The following is a 6,000-nucleotide window of genomic DNA, read 5'->3' on the forward strand; positions in this document are numbered from 1 at the left end:
CAAGACAATATGACTGCGATTTCATAAACCCAACACATTCGTTGTGCAAGTATTTCACTCTATTTGATCATGAAACAGAAGACTTTCCTACGCTAATAGCTAGGATACGTGACAAAGGGGTGCTACCACCTTCGCCAACTCAGAACCTGTAGATGATGAGTTCTAAGTCGCTCGAAGAGGATCCAAATGTGAATATAGTGCTATGGAGCAGAATCATGACAGGAGATGACAAGGGGAAGAAATTAGCAGATAGTACATGGGTTCGCAAAGCTCTAGCAAAGGAAATTGAATTTGATTTGGAGCGCACACATGAAAACTTCATGGAAGTGAAGAAGAGCTTCACTGAGGCCTCCACCTCAGGAAGCAAGGATAAACCTGACTAGTACATGGACCCTTCTATGCTGATAACTTTCCTGGATACTTGTATGAAGTTACTGCGCGATAGTAATGCTCTAAAGGGGTTACAAGAGCTTATAAATAGATGCACCGAAAACACCCTGGGTGAGCCACGTGTAGTGCAAAAGATAGGTAAGCATAAGACAAGAACAGGATGGGAGATGGGACTTACCACATAGATAGGAGAGTATGAGTTGGATTAGGTTATCTTGGACCTGGGGTCAAATGCAAACGTCTTACCTAAACAGACGTGTGAACGGATGGGAAGACCCTTGTTGCAATGGTCTCTGATTCAGATAAGGATGGAGAGTCAGCAGAAGATCATCTCCATGGGGTGGCTACAAGGCGTGACTCTGGATATTAAAGGTGCGAGCGTGTTGGCTAACTTCAAAGTAATAGAAATTGTGGATGACAACAACCCCTATCCTACACTCCTTGGAATTGATTGGGCTACCGATAGGAACAGGGTAATCAACCTAAAGAAGCGAAAGATGATATTTGAGAAGAAATTGCTACGCGTAATAGTACCCCTAGACCCTATTGAAGGATCGCACTATACTGAACCAGTCCGCGATTATGAGAGCAATAACAATTTGGACTGTATCTATAAGATAACAACATGAGACCAAGATTGGGTGAATCGAACAACATATGGATTAATTACATGGGATCACGAGAGTTCATGCACCTCGGACTTTGATGAAGAACTAGAGCGCTGGTAGAATCAGTTACATGAAGTAACTACGCTGAGTTGTAACATGATGACCTAGTCGCTACACTGTGTGTCATCAGAGGTAAGAAATATTCCTACTTATGATGGCCTAAATGATGTAGATATTTTTTTGGATGCATTTGAGAGGGAGTTACCAGAAAGGCAGCACTTCTTGGCATTAGAATGGGAACTGCACGCTGCAACCGCAAGGTGGTGGGGTACACACAAGGGAAGCTTTGATTATTGGTGCAGATGTAGGAGAATGATGAGAACTCGCTTTGGGAAGCTAAAGCTCTGAATGACAGAAAAGTATGATGGATAGGATGATTCACATGCACACTTGGCCAAATGGGCCTAGGCTTATGGAGAGAAGCCCCAACTTGAATGGGTGCACTTGTTTTGTCATACCCTAGATATTGTCTCGATGAATAGGAATGTAGAAATGGAGCTCCACCATGTGACAGCTGAATGGGATATCCTCGCGAAGGATTCATGATGACATTAAGTTTTGAATACGGGTTTGATAGTATTGATGAAACACTACAAGAGGTGAAAGAAACAATCTTTAGGATACCGTGGGATCCTTTAGACTTGATTCAGCCTAAATGGGCCACTCAACTAAGTCATGTGCTAGAATGTTATAACATAACTAATGAAGAAGAGGACGAGGATTTGCAAAAGATTAACATCCCCAAAACTGAAGGTCATCGCGAGGTTGAAGGAATGCAGGTTGAGAATTCGAATATAACTGCGCTGCTGAAAACGAAACAAGTGATGATTGGTATGGAGGTAGAGCTCAAATTTGCGAAGATTGGAGATTAATGGGATGAAAAAACGGTGGATAAGATCGCTGCATTGCTCCACGAATAGTAGGATTTATTCCCTACCAAGTTTATGGATCTAAAATGGATAATTGAGGACCTAAGTGTTACGAAAATCACGTTGAAGCCCGATGTGAAGCTGGTTAAGAAAAGGCCTTACCGTCTCAATCCAAAGTATAAGGAAAGGGTCTACTTAGAGCTAGACAAGATGCTTGTGGTAGGCATCATTGAGCTTGTGGAAGAACCTCACTAGGTAAGCTCCCTGGTGGTGGTATAGTAGAAGAAGAAGAAGGATGAAATAAGTATATGCGTGGATCTTAGAAAACTGAATGATGCTTGTGTACATGATCCTTTCCTGAGTCCATTCATTGATGAAGTGTTGGACAATGTAGGTGGCTAGGAAGCATATTCCTTTACTGACGAGTTCTCGAGGTAGCACCAAATCAAAATCGCGCCGAAAGATAGGAGCAAGAAAACCTTCGCGACTGAGTGGGGTTGTTTCCAGCACACTGTAATGCTGTTCAGATTAAATAATGTTCCTACGATTTTGTCCCACGTAGTTGTTGCTGTGTTCAAGGAGTTTATTCATAAGTTCCTAGAAGTATACTTTGATGATTGGACTGTGTTTGGGCTGGTGAAATTCCATGTAGCAAGCCTATTCCTGATGTTGGATACCTGTTGAAGATACCAAATCATGCTCAACTTGAAGAAATGTCTATTTTGTGTTCTCTTTGGGACCCTGCTGGGTCATGTGGTTTGCAAACAGGGACTGATGGTAGATCCAGCGAAGATCGTGGTGATACTAAACTTGGAAGCACCGAGGAGTGTGAAACAGTTGTACGCTACCCTGGGACATATGGGATATTACAAAAAGTTTATCAGAGGCTATGCCCAGATCACTGCACCTATGGAGAAATTGTTGAAGAAGGATGTCACATTTTGCTGGAAGAAAGATTGTAAGAAGAGCCTAGATGTATTGAAAGGAACGATGGTCATTGCGTCGATCCTAGTCTTCCCGGATTGGAAGAAGGAGTTCCATGTACATGTCAACACATCATGTATAGCACTTGGAGCAGTAGTGACACATGCTAGTGGAGAAGACTTCGACCACCCTATTGCTTTTGCAAGCAAAAGGTTATCTAAGGTAGAGAAGAACTATTCCACTACCGAGCATGAAGGGTTAGCCATGGTGTATGCACTCGAGAAGTTTAGACATTACTTGATGGGAGGCCATTTTAAGATGTACACAGATCATTTCATGCTGAAATACCTGGTCAATAAGCCTGTGTTGGGGGGGAGAATCTATAGATGGCTTTTATTGTTCCAGGAATATGATTTTGAAGTTATTGTGAAGCCTAGATGATTGAACACGGGACCATACCATCTATCACACATCGAAATAGGGGAAGAGCCCACTAATGTCGAGGAAGTATTGCTTGACGCGCAGCTATTTGCAGTGCACATCGTGGATGGTCATTTTAAGGATATAATACATTTCCTAACAACTAGGACTACCCCTAACAGATAAACCATCCAATAGAAGAGGGAATTAGTGTTGTGTGCAACAGATTTCTCTATAATAGTTGGGCATCCTTACAAAATGGGGTCTAATGAGATATTACGACGATATGTACCTGAGTTTCAAAGAAGCATCATCCTCACGGATGCTCATGGGGGCACCACAGGAGGACATTATCTAGGGAGAGTGTCCACACAGAAGATTCGACACGCAGGGTTGTGGTGGCCAACCCTCCATTAGGACTCAAAAACATATTGCAAAGCGTGTGATGTGTGTCAAAGGACTGAAAGTGATCTGAAAATCACTTGTGAGTGACCTCAGTTAATTAATTAATGAATGAAGGTATTACAGACTCATGTGATGGTGTGTCTCTATGTTATTTTAGGCAAAAGATCGATCAAATTGCAAAATACATAGACACTAGAAAATGAAAAACAGTAACGAAAACACAGTAAGCAAATGCAAGAAAAAAACAATTAATAAGGAGTTCACCCTATTCTCTAGGGCTACATCTTTGGTCTAGCTCTCGGTGGTGGCATTCTTTTATTGTGTCTTTAAAGCAAAGAATTTGATCTAGATTTAGACAGGAATGCAACAAATTACAGAGATAACCATATACATAAAGATGCAATGGAAATAATACTTCATTTCATTAATGTAAAATATTGAAATATGCTTACAACTAGAAATGGAAATAAACCAGCTAGGGCGATGGTAGCTTATCTCTGAGAAGAGATGTGGTGGCTAGATGCCTCTGAACTGTTCTAAAACTGTGTTACAATGAGGCTCGAAGGCCTATTTATTGTTGAGAAACAATGGAAAACCCTTCACATCCCAAAACCTAACCCTTGAAGATGAAACGCCAAATTGTGGGCCCCGTTTGGGTAAATTGGTACATCAATTTCCCGAGGTCGTAACTTTGGCATACGATCTCCGTTTGACGCGTACGATAGCTCGTTAGAAAGATCTATCCGAGTACTACCACTTTGGGAGGCAACATCTGTCCATGGACCCATGTTGCCCCAGATTTCCCAAAAAACGTCATTTAGGACCTCAAAACGGCTCCGGAAGTTTAGGACCCGAAAAACTGCTAAAAATAGTAAACTGTGCTACAATTTAGGAAACTGAAAACGCTGAAAGAGACAGTTGTGGGGGTCCAAATGGGATAGGTGGGTGGCCACCAACATCCACCTGGATCATTCCTGCCCCCTTAGGAAGCAATGGTCCCCATTGCGTTGAGTTCATCCCTGAGATGAGGAAGCTTCTATTGATCTGGGTCTCTGGTGAGCTGTTCTGCAATCTCTGATGTGTCTAGAAATGGTGGGAAGCATGGTCGACGACGGTCCACATTGAACACTCGGTGCAAGCCAAGGAATGGAGGAACGTTGTGCTTCAAAGCATTGTTCCCCACAGCCTTGGTACTACTATAAGGACCATGTTGGAGTGGTTTGAGCTTCCAATGGGTTCTGGTAAGGCGTTCTCTCTGCAGATGCAACTAGACTTTGTTGCCCACCTGAAACTTGTGTGGTATCTTTGTGGGTGAGGAGAAGTTGTTCCTGTGTTCTGTCGTGACTGTATCCCTTTGCTACTGTTGTTGCATGGAGGAACCCTTTGCAAGGGTCATGGATGTAGCAATGATCTTCCCCTTACTTTGGGAGTGAACCAGACAGATAAATTTCCTGGTCTGAGAGATGAGCTTGTTGCCTTTCTTAGCAGTGATCAAAGATGTGGCAGTAGGTGGGGCTACCTCCGGTATCCTGTATAATGAATTATTTAAAGAAATAATGACAACACGAGGCCTTGACTCATACACAACATGTCGCCTCCACAAGTATGGTTGGCCTAATAATACATCACAAACATCCAGAGGTGTAACATCACACAATACCTCGTCTATGAAGGGCTTGATGCTGTAGGGAAGGCGGCACTGCTGGCGAACTTTCAGATCTCGTCCTTCATGAAGCCACCCGATACTGTACGACTGTGGGTGTGGTGTAGTTGGTAGGCCCAACCGCTTCACGACCTCTACTGAAACAAGGTTCTTTTGGCTGCCACTGTCGACAATGAATTGTAGCAGCGAACCCTTCACCCACATCTGTGAGTGGAAAAGACGCTCCCCTTCCTCTGGATTTTCGGGCTCAAATTTCTGGATCTTGGCGGTGGCAACAGTGGCACTGGGATCCGCATCAATGATATGCTTCCCTTTGTCATTCCCCTTGTCAAGTTCTGGCTTAGGGTCAGAACATGCATCTGATTCGGAACCCTTCAACTTGGCCACCAGCGACTGCTTGGTCTGACACTCACTTGTGTTATGAGTGGGACTCTTGTGGAACTCACACCACTTTCCTGTGTCCTTCTTCGGCTTCATGGTGTTGTTCTTTTCTTGCGGCTTCGACGGGTTGTCTTGGGTCACCCCGCCTTGGCTTTGTCCTTTGGGCTTCGGATTTGCAGATCCAAAGTCTTGCTTCTTCTGTTTGAACTTTTTCTCGATTTTGACAGCGCATCGGTACGCCGTGCCGAGCGAGGAGATGTTCAAGAACACCATCTCTTCC

Source organism: Pinus tabuliformis, chromosome 2_2, assembly GCF_031772625.1.
Source record: "Pinus tabuliformis cultivar Carrire ecotype Pingquan chromosome 2_2, CPIR1, whole genome shotgun sequence".
Classification (NCBI taxonomy): Eukaryota; Viridiplantae; Streptophyta; class Pinopsida; order Pinales; family Pinaceae; genus Pinus; species Pinus tabuliformis.